The sequence below is a fragment of the Ranitomeya variabilis genome, chromosome 6, assembly GCF_051348905.1.
Source record: "Ranitomeya variabilis isolate aRanVar5 chromosome 6, aRanVar5.hap1, whole genome shotgun sequence".
NCBI lineage: Eukaryota > Metazoa > Chordata > Amphibia > Anura > Dendrobatidae > Ranitomeya > Ranitomeya variabilis.
In genome coordinates this window covers 360,320,519-360,346,410 of record NC_135237.1, presented here as the reverse complement: position 1 = coordinate 360,346,410, position 25,892 = coordinate 360,320,519, and the positions used below count along the sequence as shown (strand labels likewise).

Below are 25,892 nucleotides of genomic sequence, written 5' to 3'. Positions count from 1 at the left end.
GCCGTCTGAAATCAGAGGCATACAGAAGTACAGTAGAAGGCTCATGCACGTTTATGGAAATCCTATTATGCTTCCGTAAAAATGGGGTCATAATACACCCATGTCATAAAGTGCCTTAACGGCTTGCCCATAAGAGCGTATAACTCAGACAAGTGCTATCCAATGTTTTATTGGATAGCACTCGGAAGAGTGTTATAAATTGAATGACATGCTTCCAATCAAGTTTAAGGCTGTGTTAAAACATTGGTCTGCACTGAGATGTCATCTGACTGCAGTCCTGTATCTGTGGACTCAGGCAATGGAGAAGATGGAGAAATTGAGTTCTTCATCTTCTCATTTCCTGTGCTACGATTCTATCAATCGAAAGAATCAGATCACAGTAAGCTGACACTCTGATCCAACCCTGATCACAGTTTCAATGGAGTGTCATTACCATAATTGAGCCTATTCTCTCACATAAGAGAATCAACACTCGTGTGACCCCAGCGTTAAAGTGAGGCTTACTCAAGAAGCTAACAACCAAGGTATAATTAAGCATATTACAAAATATAAAGTATAATCCCACTACTTATTTAAGCTATGTGGAATATGAGATACATTTTAAATTACTATGCTACATTGTAGCTTTAAAATATCTGAATTTGTTTCTAAAATATGTAGTTTTTTCAATTTAGTAGTGTTAATAAATAATGATATCCTAGGAGATCTAACAAGAGATAAGAGTATACTTGGTGTGCTATAATACAGCTTCATTGTGTTTTTTTCCAGGCTCAGCTCTCAGAAGATTTCAGAGAACATAGCTGCAAGAATGAGCAGAAAACTGACTCCTAAACAAAGTAGAAGAATGGAAAGGAACTTAAACAAACTCATCGATCTCTGGATAATCTCCTCTTATTTAGTCTAGCTGCAATCCTTTGCCCCTAGGCTTTTGTTGGCTGATTTACGATTTTCAGTAAGCACGGTAATATTGAAGCTTGCAGAGTTTTTGTAACAGGAAAATGTAGCATTAAAAACATGACCCAAATCACAAAAAAAGGTGATGCTGCATTCCAAAGGGTCAAAATCGATCTTATGCTGAGTCTATGTTCCCATCACAGGGATGCAGCCAACAGGCATGCATCTGTGATATTTTGCACACAGTATCTACTGTGCGCCAGATCTCCACCTGGGTCCTTGCCTTCTTGCAATACAACAGTGGCATGGCAATGGCTTTTCAATGGAAATTATAAAAGTCTCATATACTTTGGTTCTGCAAGAAAAAAGAAAGTGATATACTCTTAGACCATGGTAAAATATTTAGCTATAAAGGCTTACATTGTACTAAATAATATCACAATAATTAAAATGGTTTAATTACAGGGACATTTAGCCTAGGAGGAAGTAAAGGAAATAAAATGACATCCTTCAAAAACACCCACAATGGCAACTCACTGCATTGGCTACTGCATAGGTCACATTTATTAGGCTCTGGTATTTTTCATGCTTCTTTGACTTTTCATAGTAGCTAACCTTAGTGGTCCTTTCCATTAAGTGTAATGTGCCAAAACATCTTCCACTGCTGCTGTGATAGGAGATTATCTTTTTTTTCTTTACACTTTGTAAACACTTTTTTATGTATATGGTCTCAGAAAATGAAATTGAATTGAGATTTTGAGAATGAAGAGTTAGTTTGATAGTTAGGTGGAACTTTTTAACGATTTATGGAAAGAGTTCATATCCTTGGGGCTGCTCCGGATTATTATAACAAATAATCAGTGCAATTAAACCTCTAGCATATTTCCGTTACATTGATGATTTGCTAATAATCTGGACAGGCTCCAAAAAATTATCTACTGACTGTCCACAAAAACTTCAACAGTTCCACCCAAATATCAAGCTCACCTTTAAGGCTGTGTGCACATGATCCGTTTTTGAGTGCCTTTTCGCTGTGTTTTTGCCGCTCGGAAATGAACCAAAAATGCTAAGGAATCCTTATGCCAGGTAATTCAATGAGAATCCTGAAGTGTTGTGCACATGATCAGTAATTTTCCTTTGAGTATTTGCAGTGCATTTTTTCTGCAGCATGTCAATTCTTTATGTGAATTTTTAGCATTTTTCTCCCATTGACTTCAATTGAGTCAGTCAAATCCACAGCAAAAGTACAGGTATAAAAATGTTTGCAGATTTGATTGAATTTTTACTGACTGCCTATGATGTTTCCCACGCTGTCATCTGTGTGACAGTGCAAGAAACACTGGCAGTTCTGATAGGCGGTAACGTTACCATCGGTAAGATCATTACTGTCAGTCAAAGCTCTGCAGGGTCACACTGTCATATGTCAGTTTGACCACACAGAGATACTGTGACCCGTGGTACAAAGCTTACTGCAGGTCACAGACATTGGCTAATGAAAATGCTCCCATCAGGCTACATCTGCTGTCACTGATAACAGTGATAGCAGATGCCGCTGATGGGAGAAGTAGTCTCTCCTCAGCCAGCGCCTGTGCTCAAACTTAAAAAAAAATAAAAATAATTAAATACATATTCAAATAAACATAAAAACATAATATACTCACCTAACACTAAATTCCTGAGGCCCTTGTCTCCTATAAAAAAATTAAAATAAAAAAACAACGTATAGTCACCTTAACACCCAATCCCTTATGCCCATGTCTCCTATAAACAATCAAACACAATAAACAACCAAATACTCTCCTTGCTGCCATAGTCCTTGTAATCTAGAATGTCCCATGGGAGATGTGTGCTGCAATCGACCACTGGTGAAACAGACAGGAGCGTCATTGCTCCCGCAGTGTATAGTGCTGAGCTGCATGAGAGAGGTCACACAAGTTCATCAACTGATGAGCTCCAGTGATCTCACTTATAGCACCAGAACTGCATGATCAAGTTCTCACATAGTGGTGGTCCTGTGAGATCACCGTGGCTCATCAGCTGGTGAACTCTCTATACACAGTTCTATACACTGCGGAAGTGATTACCTCCTGTGTCAGTGTGTAGCCAGCTGTCCTTGAGAGCAGTCACAACAATGACTGCTCTCAAAGTCATCAGAATCATCGTGGGACATTATGGATTATCTTCTCGGCGGACAAGTGAGGAATATTGTTTATTATTTTAATTCTGATACAGGAGACCTTGGCTTCAGAGGATTGGGTGATGATATGAGTATGGTTTAATTTAGATTCAATAAATGAGTCTGTGTCATTATTTCAAATAAAGGACTTTTTATTCGGGGTGTGTGTTTTTTATAATATCACTCTGGGGTCAGTAATGAGGGTGTCTTATAGACGTCTATCCATTACAAACCTCTGGGCTTCATGTCACTTGAGAATACAAAGGTGACATCACCCCCCCAACCATCACCCCACTTGCCATCGCACAAGTGCAAGTGGGAAGAGCGAAACTAAGTGCAAGATTTGGAGTACCTTATTGATGTGCCATTTGTGGGGTGGCTGAAAGCTGGGAGAGGGCGAATATCCATAGCCCCTTCTTAAGGTATTAATATCAGCCTGCAGTTGTCTGCCTAGCCTTTGCTGGTTAGATTTTATAGGGGAACCCTGCGTCAATTTTTTTCTAGGGTCCCCAGGATACTAGCCAGTAAAGGCTAAGCAAACAGCTGTGAGCTGATACTAATAGCCTAGGAACTTTTATTGCCATTGGCTCCTTCCCAGAATATTCAAATAAGCCCTCAGCCATCAGTTTTCCCTCTGCTGGTTATGAAAAATGTTTCTTAATTTTTCTTGTAAAAATTAACAGGTATCGCGGTGCACGCTGATTTCTGACAGTTGATGTTTGGTTACAGCCTACGTAGCTGCATTCTGTTAACGCTCCTGGTAACAACTTGTGTGTGTATTTATTTAACTCTTCACTTACCGGTTTACTTACCAGGAAATTACATCACAAAACATTTGTTTCTCAAATATCTTTAGCTAAAAAAGCTTTCATTGCTGTCCAAAAATTCATGCAAAAATGCATGTAAAAAACACATACAATAACGCAGCAAAAATGTACATTTTTGCTGGCAAGAGATGCATAAACCTCGCAGAAATTTCTGATAGCAAATATAGGAAAGATATATATCTTGGTACTGTATTAGCCAGTAGATAGAAAAATATTTAGAATTGAGAGTCCTCAGTGGTTGACACCCTTTAATTGCTAACTGAAAAGATGGTAACAAATTGCAAGCTTTCGAAACTAGTGTTGAGCATTCCGATACCGCAAGTATCGAGTATCGGCCGATACTTAGCGGTATCGGAATTCCGATACCGAGATCCGATACTTTTGTTGTATCGGGAATAGGTATCGGGATCGATACAATGTGTAAAATAAAGAATTAAAATAAAAAATATTGCTATACTCACCTCTCCGACGCAGCCTACACCTTACCGAGGAAACCGGCAGCCTTGTTTGCTTAAAATGCGCGCATTTACTGCCTTCCGTGACATCACGGCTTCTGATTGGTCGCGTGCCGCCCATGTGACCGCGACGCGACCAATCACAACAAGCCGTGACGTAATTTTCAGGTCCTGAATGCCTAATTCTAGGCATTCAGGACCTGAAAATTACGTCACGGCTTGTGATTGGTCGCGTGCCGCCCATGTGACCGCGACGCGACCAATCACGTAATTTTCAGGTCCTGAATTTCTAATTCTAGGCATTCAGGACCTGAAAATTACGTCACGGCTTGTTGTGATTGGTCGCGTCGCGGTCACATGGGCGGCACACGACCAATCAGAAGCCGTGACGTCACGGAAGGCAGTAAACGCGCGCATTTTAAGCAAACAAGGCTGCCGGTTTCCTCGGTAAGGTGCAGGCTGCGTCGGAGAGGTGAGTATAGCAATATTTTTTATTTTAATTCTTTATTTTACACATTAATATGGATCCCAGGGCCTGAGGGAGAGTTTCCTCTCCTTCAGACCCTGGGAACCATCAGGGATACCGTCCGATACTTGAGTCCCATTGACTTGTATTGGTATCGGGTATCGGTATCGGATTAGATCCGATACTTTGCCGGTATCGGCCGATACTTTCCGATACCGATACTTTCAAGTATCGGACGGTATCGCTCAACACTATTCGAAACTACTCAGGTCCCTTCATCAGGCCTAGACATGCCTATGCCTGATGAAGAAACCTGAGTAGTCTCGAAAGCTTGCTATTTGTTGCCATCTTTTCAGCTAGCCATTAAAAGGTATCAACTAGAGTTGAGCGACTTTTACTTTTTTCGGATCGAGTCGGGTTTTGCGAAACCCGACTTTGTCAAAAGTTGGGTCGGGTGAAATTGGCCGATTATTGCGAAAAGTCGGGGGCCGACTGAAACACGAAACCCAATGCAAGTCAATGGGCAATCAAAGTCGGCAGTGAGTGGAGGACAAGAAAACACCTACAGTGCCCATTTTAATGCCAAAAACATCAATTCTTATTACTTAAGCTTGTCAATCTTAATTTACTTTACAATAACAGTTAGGCATTGAAAACTGGGGGTCATTTGGCTAAAGTTGTGGGGGGTAGGGCTGGCTCAAGATTTTTGTGGGCCCAGGAAACGCAGAATACGTCACGGCGGTGGAGCAGGGAGAGGTAAGTATTTCAACTTTGCAAGTGCTGTGATCCTGAGCAAGCAGGGGGGGCCCACTCGTTTGTAGGAAGGTGCAGATCAAAGTGCAGGTTCCTTCATCAGGTGGAGGGGCATACTCGTTGGCGACGTCACTGGCACAGGGCCCCTCATAGTACGGCGGTGTGTTTGACGGCGGGTGGCGCCTCCCACTGGCAGAGACACTTTTGCGTACTATGGGGGCTCTGTGCCAGTGACGTCGCCAACGAGTATGCCCCCCCACCTGATGAAGGAACCTGCACTTTCATCTGCACCTTCCTCTTTGTCCTCTAGTAAGGTGGTATAGTATGCGGGAAGGGGAACCTGACTTTCAGCAGGGACAGATTCTGGCTGTGTAGAGTGCAGGGGGAATGTAGTGGTCTGGGTCAATGTACCAGCAGACTCATCTAGCAGTGGCTGGGCAATGGGCAGGATGAGGAGGAAACACAGTTAGTAGGCCCAAACAATAAAGTGGACTAAATGCAGTTCAAATGTGGTAACAGGACTAAACAGGCGGCATTGCTTTGTTCAGTGGAGGACAACTGTAATGAGTGGCAGACACAGTTAGTAGGCCCAAATAATAAAGTGGGCTAAATGCAGTTCAAATGTGGTAACAGGACTAAACAGGCTGCATTGCTTTGTTCAGTGGAGGACAACTTTAATGAGTGGCAGACACAGTTAGTAGGCCCAAATAATAAAGTGGGCTAAATGCAGTTCAAAATTGGTAACAGGACTAAACAGGCGGCATTGCTTTGTTCAGTGGAGGACAACTCTAATGAGAGGCAGACACAGTAGGCCCAAATAATAAAGTCGGCTAAATGCAGTTCAAAATTGGTAACAGGACTAACCAGGCGGCAATGCTTTGTTCAGTGGAGGACAACTGTAATGAGCGGCAGACACAGTTAGTAGGCCCAAATAATAAAGTGGGCTAAATGCAGTTCAAATGTGGTAACAGGACTAAACAGGCGGCATTGCTTTGTTCAGTGGAGGACAACTGTAATGAGTGGCAGACACAGTTAGTAGGCCAAAATAATAAAGTGGGCTAAATGCAGTTCAAATGTGGTAACAGGACTAAACAGGCGGCATTGCTTTGTACAGTGGAGGACAACTGTAATGAGTGGCAGAAACAGTTAGTAGGCCCAAATAATAAAGTAGGCTAAATGCAGTTCAAAATTGGTAACAGGACTAAACAGGCGGCATTGCTTTGTTCAGTGGAGGACAACTGTAATGAGCGGCAGACACAGTTAGTAGGCCCAAATAATAAAGTAGGCTAAATGCAGTTCAAAATTGGTAAAAGGACTAAACAGGCTGCATTGTTTTGTTCAGTGGAGGACAACTGTAATGAGCGGCTGGCACAGTTAGTAGGCCCAAATAATAAAGTGGGCTTAATGTCTGCCAAAAAATTGTTCATAAATAAACAGGTGGCATAGCTAGGTACAGGGGTGGGCTCCTCTGCTGAGTAGCAGACAGTGGTAGTAGGCGCAAAGTATTAACTGGTCTAAATGGAGGCCAGGGCCCCTGTATATTTTAACTATCATCTATCATTTCAACAAATTTGTATTGGCAGTGCCATTGAAGGATTTAACAGCCCAGACTACACAGTGGTGGAGCAGGGAGAGGTAAGTATTGCAAGTTGTAGAGCACTGTTCGAGCTGGGGGGGAACACTCTCTCGTGGGCGGCGGTACTGGCACAGGGCCCCTCATATTACGACGGTGTGTCTGACGTTGGTTGTGCACCACCACCGTCAGAGACACTTCATTGTACTATGAGGGACCCTATGCCAGTGCCATCGCCCAAGAGTGGGCACACCCACCTGTCCAGGCAAACGGCATTCGCATGGGTGCTTGCGCCAGGTGGTGACCACGGCCCTGTGGGGGAGTCAGCCCATTTAGGGAGGTATAAAAATGGCCTATGGTGGACATTCAGCAGCTGCAAATGGAGGAATTGGAGTAGTCAGTAAGAGGAGGCCAAAAGCAAGACATTTTTCAGGCAAGCTACGTGTCAGCAGGGGAAGGTGGGGCCAAATAATTTGAAATCCATGATTGGTTCATTTTAATGAAGGTTAGATCATCAACATTTCGGGTACCCAGACGTGTCCTTTTTTCGGTCAGTATTGAACGAGCAGCACTGAAGAATCTTTCTGATAGCACACTAGCAGCAGGGCAAGCTAGCTCCTGTAATGCATATTCTGCCAATTCAGGCCAGGTGTCTATTTTACATGCCCAGTAATCAAAGGGGAATGACCTGTGAGGGAGAACATCTATTGTGCTTTTGCCACTACCACCAGATGCACCACCACCATCAGTACCAGCTGGCAATGACCGCCCACGGGCTCTTCCACCAGACTTCCTAATTTTTTGGAAAATCTAACCAAAATAACAACCATTATATGATACTGTAAAACAAGGTAGAAGGTGTATACTGTATAAACTTGTTGAAAATTTAAATCTCCCTTTTTTGGGGGGAGACTGAACCAAAACTCAGGCCCTGTGCATAAAACAACACAATGTAAGTGGCAGAAAGTGGCTAGCTGATATATGACAAACTAACAGGACTGTAGTATATCCACTTTGTGAGAATTTGAATCTCCCTTTTTTGGGGGGGAGACTGAACCAAAACTCTGGCCCAGTGTATAAAACAACACAATGTAAGTGGCAGAAAGTGGCTGGAATATACACTCACCGGCCACTTTATTAGGTACACCATGCTAGTAACGGGTTGGACCCCCTTTTGCCTTCAGAACTGCCTCAATTCTTCGTGGCATAGATTCAACAAGGTGCTGGAAGCATTCCTCAGAGATTTTGGTCCATATTGACATGATGGCATCACACAGTTGCCGCAGATTTGTCGGCTGCACATCCCAAAGATGCTCCATACAAGGCAGGATGGATCCATGCTTTCATGTTGTTTACGCCAAATTCTGACCCTACCATCCGAATGTCGCAGCAGAAATCGAGACTCATCAGACCAAGCAACATTTTTCCAATCTTCTACTGTCCAATTTCGATGAGCTTGTACAAATTGTAGCCTCAGTTTCCTGTTCTTAGCTGAAAGGAGTGGTACCCGGTGTGGTCTTCTGCTGCTGTAGCCCATCTGCCTCAAAGTTCGACGCACTGTGCGTTCAGAGATGCTCTTAGGCCTACCTTGGTTGTAACGGGTGGCGATTTGAGTCACTGTTGCCTTTCTATCAGCTCGAACCAGTCTGCCCATTCTCCTCTGACCTCTGGCATCAACAAGGCATTTCCGCCCACAGAACTGCCGCTCACTGGATTTTTTTTCTTTTTCGGACCATTCTCTGTAAACCCTAGAGATGGTTGTGCGTGAAAATCCCAGTAGATCAGCAGTTTCTGAAATACTCAGACCAGCCCTTCTGGCACCAACAACCATGCCACGTTCAAAGGCACTCAAATCACCTTTCTTCCCCATACTGATGCTCGGTTTGAACTGCAGGAGATTGTCTTGACTATGTCTACATGCCTAAATGCACTGAGTTGCCGCCATGTGATTGGCTGATTAGAAATTAAGTGTTAACAAGAAGTTGGACAGGTGTACCTAATAAAGTGGCCGGTGAGTGTATATGAAAAAATACAAGGACTATAGTACAATTTCAATCTCCCTACAATGATCTCAGGACAAGTATGGCAGCAATAAAAAGGACTGCTGCACACAAAAGTGCACTGTGGACAAATAAACAAGATAACTGTGCTGAAAGGAGAAACAGGATTTTAGCTTAAAAGCACTTGGTTTGCACAGCACTGTGCAAACAGCAATGCAGCTATCAGGAAGCCTTATAAGGCAGCCTAATAAGCTACAGAGCTGATGCACAAAAATATAGCCTCCACTGTCCCTGCAAAAAAAAGGTGGTGTTGGACAGTGGAAATCGCTACAGCACAAGCGGTTTGGGGGTTAATCTTCCCTCGCTAACTATATCCCTTCTGATGAAGCTGCAGCAACCTTTTCCTATGCTAAGATCGGCAGAAGTAAGATGGCGGTCGGCGTGCATGCCCCTTTATACCCCCTGTGATGCCGCATAAAGCAAGCCAATCACTGTCATGCCCTTCTCTAAGATGGTGGGGACCGAGACCTATGTCATCACGCTGCCCACACTCTGCGTCCTCCTTCATTGGCTGAAAAATGGCGGTGAAAGCGTCATATGAAACGCGATTTTTGCGCGGAGAACGCCGACCTCATGGCGGATCCCACACTAGGATCGGGTCGGGTTTCATGAAACCCGACTTTGCCGAAAGTCTGCGATTTTTGAATTTGTCCAATCCGTTTCACTCAACCCTAGTATCAACCACTGAGGACTCTCAATTTTAAATATTTTGATAGCAAATACTCATCGTGCGCACATACCCATAACTCCTCAATATCTCAGATACATTTTCTGGACACAACCCCATACCGTGCCTTGAAAAAGTATTCATACCCCTTAAACTTTTACTCATTTTTCCACATTGCACCCACAGAATTAAACTTTTTTTTATTGTGCTTCTCTGGGTTAAACTAACACAAAGTAGCCAGTATTTGTGAAGTGTAATGGAAATATTACATGTTTTTTTTAAATACTAGATGGTGGCCTAATTCTAACGCATCGGGTATTCTAGAATAAAGCTATATGTAATATTTGCGCTAAGGACACCTATATGAAGCCATAAATAGTTAAAATGCTAGGACATGTCATAAGCAAGGTTCTTCGTTAAAGACTAGGATTAACAAGATGTGTTTACCTTAATATCAAGGAAAAGGAAAATTGTATCCAGTGCTGGCATGCGGAAAGGTCCTTCACTCATGCACTTAAAGGTTGGTATCTGAAGCCTTCTCTGAATCTCTGTTCCAAAAATATCCAATATGTTGCAGATCAAATGGTGGTATAGGAGACACTGTCCCGGCCGGTGACTAGCGTACTCCCCCAGAGCTTGGTGACTGCCGTGAACAGGCAGTGGCGGCCGCGTGTGTATAGCTAAAGCCGACAAGGTGCAGGACCTTGTGTGACGTCACAGTCACGTGATGTGTACACGTGACCAGCTGCAAAGCTGCGGAGCTACGAATAGCACACAGGACCAACTAATCCTACGCGTTTCAGAGTCACTGACTCCTTCATCCCTGAGGTTATATTCACGCTTAGTTTCAGGTTTGCGCTTTATTGTGGCACCTCCCACTAAATCAGGTTGTAGCAACAGTTGTAGCATTAAAATTCAACAGGGACAAAACTAAATGGACAAAACAAGGTTTCCGTATTGTATGGTGCTGATCTTGTTCTGCATTCGGTTTGTAGATTGCAAATGTTTTTATTACTTTTTTTACATAAAAGGTTTTATTGAACTTTTAACATGCTTTGTATATTTAGACCTATTCTTTGTGGGACTACCTCCTGGAGTGAATTTACATGCAGCACTGCTCTCCCAAATTATCCAAATGTAAAAATGTCACTCATGCAATATTTATATCATACAAAACCCTCAAATTCAATAAACTAATGCGTTTTAGTAGTTATATTTACATCCACATGAAATGTTCTTTTTGTGCACAGTGAAAGAATGAATGAAATGGAAGGTCTCATAAAGCAAAACGCTTTAAAAAGCTTAGCATGTGATTTTAGTCATAATCACAAGTCTCTAAGATCAGAGCAATTTTCTACAGATTAAGATTCATGTACAAAAGTACCTCTGTTTCTTGACTTCGTAAGTCAAAGCATATTTCTGAAATACAGTTATATCCTCTTCTTTGAAACCATCATCCCCTCTGGAGTACAATGCTGCGGCCCCTCAGGCCCTCGCATGTCAGCACAGTGCAGTCACTAAGCTGACTGTAAATGCTTTTAGTGTTTTAGCCTGGTAATGGACTGATTGTCAGTAAATAGATTTCTATAATTGTACGCTGTGCCTCTGCTTACAACATAAAGCACTTAAGGTTTCATCTCGGACATTATTGATATGAAACAAAAGGCCTTGATACAATTACAAGTCATTGTGACTCAATTATTCATTGCTGATTACCTGAATTACCTTTTTTATTTTATTTGTCGTATTTCAAAATATTATTTAATCTCTTAAAGATGCAGGCAGTTTTGCCTTTGAGGATGTAGTGTGGGTTTTTTCATGTTTACATCATTGAATTCTTAGAGCCATAACTTTGTTCTTATTACAGTTAACAGGTAGTGATGAGCAAACGTGCTCAGATTTGGTATTATCCGAGCATGCTCGGGTGCTAACCGAGTGTTTTCGCTGTGCTCGCATAATATGTTCGAGTCCCCACACCTGCATGTCTCACAGCTGTTCGAGATCGGCAACATATGCAACAAATAGGCACATCTCAACATCAACTGTCTAGTGGAGACTGCAAGAAGCAGCAGGCCTTTATGATCAAATTGTTACAAAGTACCTGCTACTGTGGACCGCAAAAAAAAGAAGAGACTCGTTTTGGCAATCTACACAAGGAATGGACATTAGATCATTGGAGTGTACTGTAGTCTGAAGAATCAAAATTTGAGATTTTTATTAACAACCGCCTTGTTATAGAGGGGAGGTGTGATGATGTGAGGGTAGTTTGCTGGTGACACTGTTAGTGATTTATTCGAAATTCAAGGCACACTTACTCGGTATAGATACCACTTCATTGAGCAATGACTTGCCATCCCATCTGGTTTGCACTTAATGGACCATAAGTTGTGTTGCAACAGAAGAATGCTCAAAACACACCTCCAGGCTACGTAAGGGCTATGTGATCAAAAAGGGAAGGGATTGAGTGCCTCGTCAGATGACATGACCTCCACAATAATCTGACCTCAAACCCAATTGAGATGGTTTGGGATTACTTGGATCAAAGAGTGATGGCAAAGAAGCCAACAAGTGGTCAGCACCTCTGGGAACTTCTCTAAGACTGTTGGAAAGCCATTCCAGATGACTGGTTTGTTTCACATATGTTTCTTTACTCTTTGTTTCCATATGTGTTCCTTCATGGTTTTGCTGTCTCCAATCTCCAATTGTCCTTACATCCAGCACCTCATATTGTCCCCACATAAAGGTACCTTATAATGTCCCCACAGCCAGCTCCTATGGTTATAGCCCCATTTATTAGCAAACGTAAAATCTATAAAGCAGTGGGCACTGGACAGCACAATTGCATTGCACCATCGGACGTCCCCTACTTGTGCCATCTCCAACAGGGCGAAGGCTGGAAGTGGCCTGTGTTCTAATGGAGTTCCTAGTGGAGCAGGGAGCTGATTACAGCTCCTCTGGTTCTGTCCCAGGCTGCACTCACAGCAATTGTATTGGTGTCTGATAAACGTGAATGCAATTGAGTGCAAGTAGTAAGGCATGACCAGGGCGTAGGCAGAGAGAGGGGTGAGTGGTGTCACAGTGACTGACACTGCTCCCCTGTGTGTCTGCGCCCCGGCTGAGACTGTGCTGAATGCCTGCAGCCAGAGGAAGGGGCCAGGTGGCCGCAGGCATTCAGCAGTATCCGTTTTATTTTTCTGTCGACAAGCATATGAGGGCATGTTTTTTACGGGACAAGTTGTAGTTTTAAATGCAATCTTCATATTACCATACATTGTATTGAAAAATGGGAAAAAAATCCAAATGGTATGAAATGACAAAAAAAGTGCAGTTCTCCCATTGTTTTGAGGTTCTTGTCTTTAGGGTGTACATCACACAATAAAAAATGACCTGGAAACTTGATTCTCAGGTCAGCACAACTATGAAAACATCAAACTTGCACAAATTTCTTTTTATTCAAGTAGTAAAAAAAAATCATTTGGTTTCAAAACATCACATTCCGAGACCTGCCATGGTATTTTCCACAAATACTACAGTTAATGGTGTTGCAAGCGAAACCCATGCTGACGTTGATAGATTGGAAAAATTAAGTATTATGGAAGCAAAAGTCTGGTGGGATCACAAAACACTAGAAAGCTACATCAGCAAGGATATTCCAAGGGGCTTACCCTGGAAAAAAAATACCAACTACAATTTACTTGCCTGCATTTGTTAATCAATGGAATCAAATCCTGTCTAACAGCTTCATAAAACAAGGGCCTGTTTTAGGCAAAGTGGGGCCCTAGGCAAAGTTTAAAATGGGGCCCCAAATGCTAACATATTACACATCATATGCAGCATTTTGCTTGTTTAGTATAATACACCCCATAGTCCTCCATATATTATAATGTGCACCACAGTCCTCCATATTGTAAAATGCACACTCCATAGACCTCCTTATAACATAATATGCCCCATAGTCCTTCATGTAGTATAATACACTCCTCATAGTCCTCCAAATATTAAAATACACTGCTCAGACCTCCACATAGTATAATACACTCCTCACAGTGCTTCATATAGTATAATGCACCTCCATAGTCATCCATGTAGTGCAATTCACTTACCATAGTATAATGCACCCCATAGTTCTTCATATAGTATAACATATTCCCCATAGTCCTCGATACAGTATAATGCAGCCCACATATAGTATAATGCAGCCACCCCATAGAACATAATGCAACCATCCCACATAGTAAAATGTAACCCCCCATAGAATATAATGCAGCCCCCATCATATAGTATAATGTATCCCCCTCATAGAGTATGATGCAATCCTCCCTCACAAAATCTAATACAGCCCCTCATAGAATATAATGTAGCCCCCCATAGAATATAATGCAGCCCCCCATAGAATATAATGCAGCCCCCCATAGTGTATAACACAGCCTTCCCCATAGAATATAATGTACCCCCCAAAGTATATAACACAGCCTCCCTTTAGAATATAATGTATAATGTATCCCCCATAGTATATAACAGAGCCCGCATAGTATATAGCACAGCCCGCATAGCATATAGCACTGCCCGCATAGTATATAGCACAGCCCGCATAGTATATAACACAGCCCGCATAGTATATAACACAGCCCGCATAGTATATAACACAGCCCGCTTAGTATATAGCACAGCCACATAATATATAACGCAGCCTGCATAATATATAGCACAGCCCGCATAGTATATAGCACAGCCCGCATAGTATATAACACAGCCCACATAGTATACAGCACAGCCCGCATAGTGTATAGCACAGCCCGCATAGTATATAACACAGCCCGCATAGTATAAAGCACAGCCCGCATAGTATATAGCACAGCCCACATAGTATATAGCACAGCCCGCATAGTATATAGCACAGCCCGCATAGTATGTAAAACAGCCTGCATAGTATATAGCACAGCCCACATCTCCCCCCCCCACAAGAACGGGCCTACGGTCCAGCACTCACTGTTATAGTAAAAAAAAAGCACACTTCTCACCTCTCCTCATGCCCGCGTTGCTCCCTGCTCCTGTCTCAGCGGCTGCACTGCCTGGTACACAGTGAGTGCGCAATGACGTAATCACGCACCCACAGTGTCACAGGCAGAGCGGGGAATGATGGGAGAGGGAGTGTCAGCTGACATGCTCTCCTCCATCATTGCTTTGAACTGTACCAGCAGACGCGGTATAGTTCAATGCGGCGGCGGTGGGGGAGTCTGCCTGGTCTGCCTGCCCCTAACACCAGCCCTGCATAAAACTAATGCAACTAATCATCAAAGAAGAGGAAAACAAACTCATTTCTCTTAAAAAGGAAATAGTCAGTCAAAACGTTTTTAAAAAACAATTCAGCATAGTAGTATATGACAAAACGCTGTAACAGATTAAAAATAATGTAATTGAATTAGAGGACATTATCACCAACAGAAAAAAGACTAAATTTATTAGGGAATGCGCAGATGTTCAGTATTTGGCAGCGCTTTGGATGCAGCACATGTCCACTGTGTCCAAAGCGATGTCGACTTTTGAACGCAGATGATTCCGCATGTGTTCATTAAACTCTGCAGAATCACCGCATCCAACACTCTTGTCTGCGCAAGATAAATTGACATGTCGCGGTCTGGAAAGATGTGCTGCACGTCTGTCTCCGCAGGTGATCCACGGGAGTCTCTGGACACATAGTGAAGTAAAAAAGGCAGCACACTGCAGCGCTAAGACATGCAAACATGAAACATGAAAACTGAACTGCAATACTGCACTAGAAATATGAAAAATGAGAGCGTTTAGCGCATAAAAATGGCCAATTTTATGTGTACCTGATAGCCCCTTTACGGCATCTCTCGTATATCAGGTCCTACGCTTGCCTACCTCGCTGAGAATAAACGTCTCCATGTGAATGGGTACCTGTGAAAACCTCTTCCTAGACTCATATTCTCTCTCTCTGTGGAGGGGTACTGGACCTGCTGCGATTAAAACACCTGGGCTAGGAGACGGAGTGCTCAGTCAGAAGGCTAAATAATATATTTGAAAAAACTGACCGTCACATCCATACATAGACTAAGTGTGAACAGGTGCTGAACCTAGAGTAACCAACTCATATATAGTCAAGTAAAAAAGGCAGCACACTGCAGCGCTAAGACATGCAAACATGAAAACTGAACTGCAATACTGCACTAGAAATATGAAAAATGAGAGCGTTTAGCGCATAAAAATGGCCAATTTTATGTGTACCTGATAGCCCCTTTACGGCATCTCTCGTATATCAGGTCCTACGCTTGCCTACCTCGCTGAGAATAAACGTCTCCATGTGAATGGGTACCTGTGAAAACCTCTTCCTAGACTCATATTCTCTCTCTCTGTGGAGGGGTACTGGACCTGCTGCAATTAAAACACCTGGGCTAGGAGACGGAGTGCTCAGTCAGAAGGCTAAATAATATATTTGAAAAAACTGACCGTCACATCCATACATAGACTAAGTGTGAACAGGTGCTGAACCTAGAGTAACCAACTCATATATAGTCAAGTAAAAAAGGCAGCACACTGCAGCGCTAAGACATGCAAACATGAAAACTGAACTGCAATACTGCACTAGAAATATGAAAAATGAGAGCGTTTAGCGCATAAAAATGGCCAATTTTATGTGTACCTGATAGCCCCTTTACGGCATCTCTCGTATATTAGGTCCTACGCTTGCCTACCTCGCTGAGAATAAACGTCTCCATGTGAATGGGTACCTGTGAAAACCTCTTCCTAGACTCATATTCTCTCTCTCTGTGGAGGGGTACTGGACCTGCTGCGATTAAAACACCTGGGCTAGGAGACGGAGTGCTCAGTCAGAAGGCTAAATAATATATTTGAAAAAACTGACCGTCACATCCATACATAGACTAAGTGTGAACAGGTGCTGAACCTAGAGTAACCAACTCATATATAGTCAAGTAAAAAAGGCAGCACACTGCAGCGCTAAGACATGCAAACATGAAACATGAAAACTGAACTGCAATACTGCACTAGAAATATGAAAAATGAGAGCGTTTAGCGCATAAAAATGGCCAATTTTATGTGTACCTGATAGCCCCTTTACGGCATCTCTCGTATATCAGGTCCTACGCTTGCCTACCTCGCTGAGAATAAACGTCTCCATGTGAATGGGTACCTGTGAAAACCTCTTCCTAGACTCATATTCTCTCTCTCTGTGGAGGGGTACTGGACCTGCTGCGATTAAAACACCTGGGCTAGGAGACGGAGTGCTCAGTCAGAAGGCTAAATAATATATTTGAAAAAACTGACCGTCACATCCATACATAGACTAAGTGTGAACAGGTGCTGAACCTAGAGTAACCAACTCATATATAGTCAAGTAAAAAAGGCAGCACACTGCAGCGCTAAGACATGCAAACATGAAACATGAAAACTGAACTGCAATACTGCACTAGAAATATGAAAAATGAGAGCGTTTAGCGCATAAAAATGGCCAATTTTATGTGTACCTGATAGCCCCTTTACGGCATCTCTCGTATATCAGGTCCTACGCTTGCCTACCTTCTGACTGAGCACTCCGTCTCCTAGCCCAGGTGTTTTAATCGCAGCAGGTCCAGTACCCCTCCACAAAGAGAGAGAATATGAGTCTAGGAAGAGGTTTTCACAGGTACCCATTCACATGGAGACGTTTATTCTCAGCGAGGTAGGCAAGCGTAGGACCTGATATACGAGAGATGCCGTAAAGGGGCTATCAGGTACACATAAAATTGGCCATTTTTATGCGCTAAACGCTCTCATTTTTCATATTTCTAGTGCAGTATTGCAGTTCAGTTTTCATGTTTCATGTTTGCATGTCTTAGCGCTGCAGTGTGCTGCCTTTTATACTTGACTATATATGAGTTGGTTACTCTAGGTTCAGCACCTGTTCACACTTAGTCTATGTATGGATGTGACGGTCAGTTTTTTCAAATATATTATTTAGCCTTCTGACTGAGCACTCCGTCTCCTAGCCCAGGTGTTTTAATCGCAGCAGGTCCAGTACCCCTCCACAGAGAGAGAGAATATGAGTCTAGGAAGAGGTTTTCACAGGTACCCATTCACATGGAGACGTTTATTCTCAGCGAGGTAGGCAAGCGTAGGACCTGATATACGAGAGATGCCGTAAAGGGGCTATCAGGTACACATAAAATTGGCCATTTTTATGCGCTAAACGCTCTCATTTTTCATATTTCTAGTGCAGTATTGCAGTTCAGTTTTCATGTTTCATGTTTGCATGTCTTAGCGCTGCAGTGTGCTGCCTTTTTTACTTGACTATATATGAGTTGGTTACTCTAGGTTCAGCACCTGTTCACACTTAGTCTATGTATGGATGTGACGGTCAGTTTTTTCAAATATATTATTTAGCCTTCTGACTGAGCACTCCGTCTCCTAGCCCAGGTGTTTTAATCGCAGCAGGTCCAGTACCCCTCCACAGAGAGAGAGAATATGAGTCTAGGAAGAGGTTTTCACAGGTACCCATTCACATGGAGACGTTTATTCTCAGCGAGGTAGGCAAGCGTAGGACCTGATATACGAGAGATGCCGTAAAGGGGCTATCAGGTACACATAAAATTGGCCATTTTTATGCGCTAAACGCTCTCTCTTTTCATATTTCTAGTGCAGTATTGCAGTTCAGTTTTCATGTTTCATGTTTGCATGTCTTAGCGCTGCAGTGTGCTGCCTTTTTTACTTGACTATATATGAGTTGGTTACTCTAGGTTCAGCACCTGTTCACACTTAGTCTATGTATGGATGTGACGGTCAGTTTTTTCAAATATATTATTTAGCCTTCTGACTGAGCACTCCGTCTCCTAGCCCAGGTGTTTTAATCGCAGCAGGTCCAGTACCCCTCCACAGAGAGAGAGAATATGAGTCTAGGAAGAGGTTTTCACAGGTACCCATTCACATGGAGACGTTTATTCTCAGCGAGGTAGGCAAGCGTAGGACCTGATATACGAGAGATGCCGTAAAGGGGCTATCAGGTACACATAAAATTGGCCATTTTTATGCGCTAAACGCTCTCATTTTTCATATTTCTAGTGCAGTATTGCAGTTCAGTTTTCATGTTTCATGTTTGCATGTCTTAGCGCTGCAGTGTGCTGCCTTTTTTACTTGACTATATATGAGTTGGTTACTTCTGGACACATAGTGGGCATGGGATTTCTTGAAATCCCATCCACTATGCTGTAACATCTGGACGCTGCGGGTTGAGCACTGCGGATGTATGCAGCGTCCAACCTGCAGCATTTACTGACCGTGGGAACATTTTTTAGGCTATGTGTGCACGTTGCGTATTTGCTTGCAGAAATTTCTGCAAGGTTTCTGCATTTCTTGGCAGAAAAATGCAGCTTAAAATACTCATGTTTTTTATGCGTTTTTGCATGCGTTTTTTCATGCGTTTTTGTAAATCCATAGAACTAAATAAAGATATATTATTAAAAAAAGTGTGATATCATTTCCTTGTTCAACCTCTTCAGCCAGATACCTGCATTAATATTAAATAAAGACACACACACCCACACACACACAGTCACCAGGCTATGTAGGAGCATTAACATAATAAACCTACATATGCTGTAACAAAACAACAACAGTCAGAAATCTGCTATCTGATATCTATTTATTTAAAAAAAAAATGTTAAAAAAATTCTGTGGGCTCCCACATTATTTTTATAACCAGGGAAAGAGCCAATAGCCAAAGGTTCCCAGGCTATTAATTTCAGCTGGCAGCTGTTTGCTTAGCCTTTACTGGCTAGTTTACAGGGGAGTCCCAGAAAAAAATTGACATGGAGTTTCCCTATAAAATCAAACCAGCCTGGATATTGGCACCCCCAGGGTAAAAGCATCAGCTCTCAACTGCCCCAGAAATAGCGCATCTTATAGTTGCGCCAATTCTGGCACTTAGCCTCGCTCTTCCCACTTGTCATGTAGCCGTGACAAGTGGGGTTCATATTTGTGGGGTTGATGTTACTTTTGTATTGTCAGGTGACATTAAGCCCACATGTTAGTAATGAAGAGACGTCTATAAGACACCTATCCATTACAAAGTCTTTTATTTGAAATAATCACACAGATTCCTTTATTGAATCTAAATTCATACTTACTGAACGCCTAATCCCCGACACCCTCGTCTCCTGCAAACAATCAAAAAATAATAAACGAACATATAATACTATCCTGTCCTACGTAGTCCATTTAATCCCGAGTGTCCCATGGCAATCTCACATGTAGAAGAGTAACATAGGGAGATGTGACCACTCTACCTGGCCTCCGCTGATAGACTGACAGAAGGTAATCGCTCCCACAGTGTTTCACTGAGCTGCCAAGTTTACTGGAGTTCATAAGTTCCGATGATCTCACTTATGGCACTACTGCTGTGTGAGAACTTTCCCACGCAACGGTGCCATAAGTGAGAGCACCAGAGCTGATCATCTGATTAATAATGGTGAACTCTCACAGTGGCTCAGTGACACACTGCGGGAGCGATCACCTCCTGTCAGTGTATTGCCGGCTGCTAGGTGAGATCGACATGGGACACTCGGTATTAAATGGACTACGGTGGAAAGGTGAGTATAGGATTTTTTATTATTTTTGATTGCTTGCGGGAGACACGGGTATCAGGGATTAGGTGTTTGGTGAGTATGTGTTGTGTATGTGAATATTATTGTAATTATGTAAATGTTTTGATTTACAATTGAACACAAGTGCCGGATGATGAGACTATTCTCCCATCATCGGCTCATGCTGTCTCTGTTATATGAGACAAAAGACGTAGCAAGATGGTAGTAGTAGTCCCATCAGACAAAGCCTATGTCCAATCACTTTAGGCTGTTCGTCGCATGGGTACACACACACAGACACACACACATTCTCCACCCACACACAAAGACACACACACACATTCTCTGCCCACCAACAGACACGCATTCATTCTCCACCCACACACTCCTCCTACTTCTGACGTCATTTCCTTCTGACAATATGTAGCATTTTTGGCAGCAAATCTGCAGCAAATACGCAAACCTTTTTACACCTGCGCTATCGCTATTGACTGACTAAACTAAGTCAGTGAGTCAAAAACGCTGCAGAGATGCAAAAAGAATTGACATGCTGCAGAAATAAAAGCTGCAAATACAGATGGAATTTTACTGTTCATGTGCACAGCACTTTAGGATTGTCATTGAATTACCTTGCTTTAGTATTCCATTTAGTTTTTAGAGCATTTATGCACGTAAAACAACGCCACGAAAGCGCATCAAAAACGCTTCTCGTGTACATAGTCTAAGGGATAGCAATGACTATTTCTCTTAATCAAGTATATGAGTGTGGCAGGTGGGAAAAGTCACCAATAACCCCCAAATCAATTCTCAAATTAAACAACTTATTAAAAAAAAACTCAAAATCTTCGCTTTAGTTTCAGCTCTTCAGACCCTAATATTTCGGATAGCAACACCAGCAGAATGGAACCCACAAATTCCAATCAGGAATTTTCATATTTCCACAATACAAAAAAATGCACAAAAAAAACATAACAGACGCGGCGGATGTAAGCACAGCAAGCACTCCCAGCATGTCCACCTGCCGCAGGAAACATCAATAGAACAACATAAAAATTTTAACGTTCTTAACATTTCCAAAATATAACTTCCATGCGAACAAACCAGAGTCTTATCATATGGATTGAACTTTGTACCGGATGACAAATTTAACCTCTGTATCTTGCTGCTGGATATTAACAAATTTGTCAGAAATCTCACTATCAAGAAACCCTTTTTTTGTGAGGACAAGGAACAGGCTCCAGTTACTCAAGAAAGTGAATACTTCCATGAGTATAATCAACTCAACTTCCCTGAACAGATGGCCACACTAAACCTGCAGGATCTGCAGTGTAACAACACCCAAAATAATTCTACTACGAACTTTGCCTCAAATGTTCAAGTTAAAAACCAGTTTTTTTATCGAGTTCAAGTTAGAACGGAATGAATGGATAAGTAAGTTTCAAGAAATCATATAGAAGCTTTAAAAATTACACTCTGAAAATCACAATAAGAAAAAATGTAATATAACAAAGAAAGAATTTCAAGCTCTACACAAGAACTTGAGAATATGCATAATATCACAATCAGAATGTCTGATAAAGGAGGCCTAGTCGTGGTGATGGATACTGAGTGTATAATATGCAAATATATAACATGCTTTTGGATGACCCAACATATAAAAAAATCTCACACAATCCTTTACCTTCTCTAACCATAAAGACACATGATTTCATTTCTCAAGATTTTTCCTTGGGAGTGATCACCAAAAAACAAAGAGACTATTTAAATGTGGATCACTCTATTTTTCATTGTTTATATGGTCCCAAAACGCATAAAGGAAACAACCACCCTCCCATAAGGCTTATAATCTCTAGTATTAACTGAACATTTAGGGGAATTGGTTGTACTTCTACTCAATACTGAGCAAAGGGTCTGAGTACTTATGACCATGTAATATTTCAGTTTTTCTTTTTTATTAAATTTGCAAAAGTTTCTACATTTCTGTTGTTTTTTTCAGTCAAGATGGGGTGCAGAGTGTACATTAATGAGAAAAAATGAACTTTTTTGAATTTACCAAATGGCTGCAATGAAACAAAGAGTGAAAAATTTCAAGGGGATAAATACTTTCCATACCAAATGTATAGAGCTGTTTGAGGGCTTTTCTTCGGCGTGGTGATATGAGGGTTTTATTGATACAATTTTAGGGTTGATAGAATGTTTTGATCTCTTACTTTTTTTAAGGAATTGTGGAGCTTGAAGAACTGGAATTCTGACGATTCATTTTTTTTTCTTTATGGCATTTACTGGTTATGTGAATCCATTTTATATTTTGATAGATGAGACTTTTATGCATGTAGCCATATCAAATTTTTATATTTTTTTAATATTTATATTTTAATTTTTTTTCTTACTCTTAATTGTTAGTCCTATTTTTTGGCCATTTTTGAAAGTAAGTATCGGTAAAAAAAAGGTCAAAATTGAAATTTAGGACTGCTTCCTCCAATAGGTGGCAATAGAGTTCCTGTCCTTTTCCTTTCTAAAAAAGACTATTTGCGTATTTAAATTCCAAAGGAGCATTGCATGGCCTATACATCGCCTTATATGACTTACCATTCTCTACAATTAGAAATGTTACCCCTTAGACCTCCTGTCAGAGGCTCTCATGCAGCCAAACCAATTATCCTACTGGGCACTGATGAGGAGCAAGCAACCTGAAAAACTTGTCTGCAAATAAAGTTTTTGGACTGCCTTTTTATCCTAAATCATGGGGTAAGGGCCTTTATAGATTTGATACTGACTTTTAAGATTTCTAACTCCATCAGTTGACACTAGAGTTCTTGTCATCTTCCTCTCTGAAGAAGATATTTGCCTAAATAATAATAAAATGAGTATTCATTAACTAAACACATTCTATGCCCATCAAAATCTAATGAACAAGATCCCTTTAGTGTATCTCCCTCATCAAGTTGCAGCTTGTTGGTCAGTCATGGTGACCAGACAGTATCTAGACCTGGCCTGCACAACATACAGCCCATGGACCTGTGCTGCTGAATGATATTGTACTGTCCGCTGAGCTGTCCGGGAGTCGCTGCTCTCGTCTACTTATATGCAAATGTATCACATCTTTCAGACACAAATATATTTGAACACTGTGGTGCTGGGACTGAAGCAGAGGAGCATCTGTCAGCCCTGCTTCGATGTGCAGCTGTTGATGAGGTCAACTGCCTGCTGAAGTCATTACACTGTTGTCAGCACCGCAGAGGAGTGGAGACAGCGTGGGCAACAGTCATTGCTCCATCAAGGAGCTGAAGATTAAATGGTTTATCAATGTGGGGAATGAGTTAATGTAACTGATGGTGCCTAATGGGTTGGACAATTGTGAAAGGGGATACAGTTTTGTGAGAGGCAATGTGTGAGGGGGTACTTTATAAAGAGAGGCACAGTGGGGGATATCTTGCAGATGGTCAGTGTGTATGGGGGTATATTTTGGAGAGTTTCAGTGGGGGATTATTTTGCAAAGGCGTAGTGTATGTAGGTATTCTGGAGAGGTCAAGTGTATGGAGATAATTTGCAGCGGTGCAGTGTTCAGGGGATTTTTTCAGAGGGGCACTTTGCAGGATATAATTTGGAGAGGGGCATTGGGGGATATTTTGGTGAGGAGCAGTGTGGGGGAATATTTTGCAGAGGGACAGTATGTGGGGGATATTTTGGAGAGGGTCAGTGGAGGGGTATTTTGCAGAAGAGCAGTGTGTGGGGATATTTTGGAGAGGGGCAGTGTTAGGGGATATTTTGGAGAGGGTCAGTGGAGGGGTGTTTTGCAAAGGGGCAGTGTGGGGATATTTTAAAAAGGTTCAGCATCGGAGGGTATTTTGAAGAGGGGCAGTTTGGGAGGATATTCTGCAAAGGGGGAGTGTACCAGGTATATTTTACAGAGTGGCATTGTACAGAGTATATTGTGGAGCAGAGCAGTGTGAGGGGATATTTTTGAGAGGGGCAGTGTGGAAGGGATTTTTTGCAGAGGGTCAATGCAGGGGGATAATTTGGAGAGGGGCAGTGTGCTGGGAATATTTTGCTGATAAACTGTGCGGGGGATATTTTACAGAGGGACAGAGTGCTGCAAAGAGGCAGTGTGCAGGGGATATTTTGCAGAAGAACAGTGTGGGGGAATATTTTGGAGAGGGGTAGTGAGGGGGATATTTAGCAGAGGGGGCACTGTACAGGGGATATTTTGTGCTGGAAGCACAGTGAATGGTAATTATTTATTCAGGGGCACAGCATGAGGGCAGTATAATGATACTTTTATTTTTAAGGGCATCATGTCAGGAAGTGCTGCAGAAGAACGGAGAAGAGGGAAGTCTGTAGAGATTAGCTCTAGGCAAGAGATTTCATCATGGCATCTGTGCGAGATGGAACCAAAAGGAACGGGAATGACTTCAATCAGAGAACATGCCAAATTTAAGGTACCTGGGTATAAATGTTTATTTGTGATACTGATTACGTCTCATCAGTGCTTTGGTTCATGTAGTCTGACGATGAATGTTAAAAACTCCTAGTATCGCCTTACTATTGTTAACCCCTTCACAATATCCACCGTACATGTACAGCGCTGCAGGAGGTGCCTTCCCGCAAACCACCATACAGCTCTGGCAAAAATTAAGAGACCACCACATCAAAACCCTGTCATGGGCAGCACAATCTCCAGACCTGAACCCCATTGAAAACCTCTGGAATGTAATCAAGAGGATGATGGATAGTCACAAGCCATCAAACAAAGAAGAACTGCTTACATTTTTTGAGCCAGAAGCGTGTGAAAGACTGGTGGAAAGCATGCAAAGATGCATGAAAGCTATGATTAAAAATCATGGTTATTCCACAAAATATTGATATCTGTGATTTACACTAACATTTCTGTCCCAGGCTTCATGAGGGAGGGGGTGGGGACAGCTTAGAACATGATCATAGTAAGGTCAGAGAATTGGGCCTCTTTACCTTTAAGAGTACCCCTGGGACAGGGAGAGTTAGGGTCCCAGTTCCAATGACAGTTTGAGGTCCCTCCTTTCTTACCGAAAACCGTCACAGCGTGACAATGTGTCTTTCTCCAGAGGAGTATCATATTAGTCACCAAAACAAAAGTAGGTACAATTGTAGTAGGTGAAAGATGCTAAGTTGGCACTGTCACAACATAAATCTCTTATAACTCTTCCTGAGTTAAAACATTAGTATTGTTGTTTCTAAATGATTATGAATTTGTGTTCTTTGCATTATTTGAGGTCTGAAAGCATTGGGTTTTTTTAATTTTGACCATTTCTCCTTTTCAGAAAAAAAAAAAAAATACAAAACTGATTGCATGGAAATTTGGAGACATATGTAAAAGCAACTGCGGGCGCTGCACACAGTATATTAACACTGATAGTCCTACTGCTGCAGATAAACGGACATAACTA

General features: G+C 42.0%; 1 long non-coding RNA gene across 1 annotated transcript in view; it reads left to right on the top strand.

Annotated features, from left to right (window-relative positions):
* LOC143782485 (uncharacterized) overlaps window positions 1–1,067 on the top strand; it is a 44,044-nt gene extending 42,977 nt beyond the window's left edge. Inside the window, exon 2 of the long non-coding RNA XR_013216960.1 lies at window positions 769–1,067. This is a non-coding gene — a long non-coding RNA (uncharacterized LOC143782485). The remainder of the gene's footprint in view (window positions 1–768) is intronic.
* The last annotated feature ends 24,825 nt before the right edge of the window (window positions 1,068–25,892 follow it).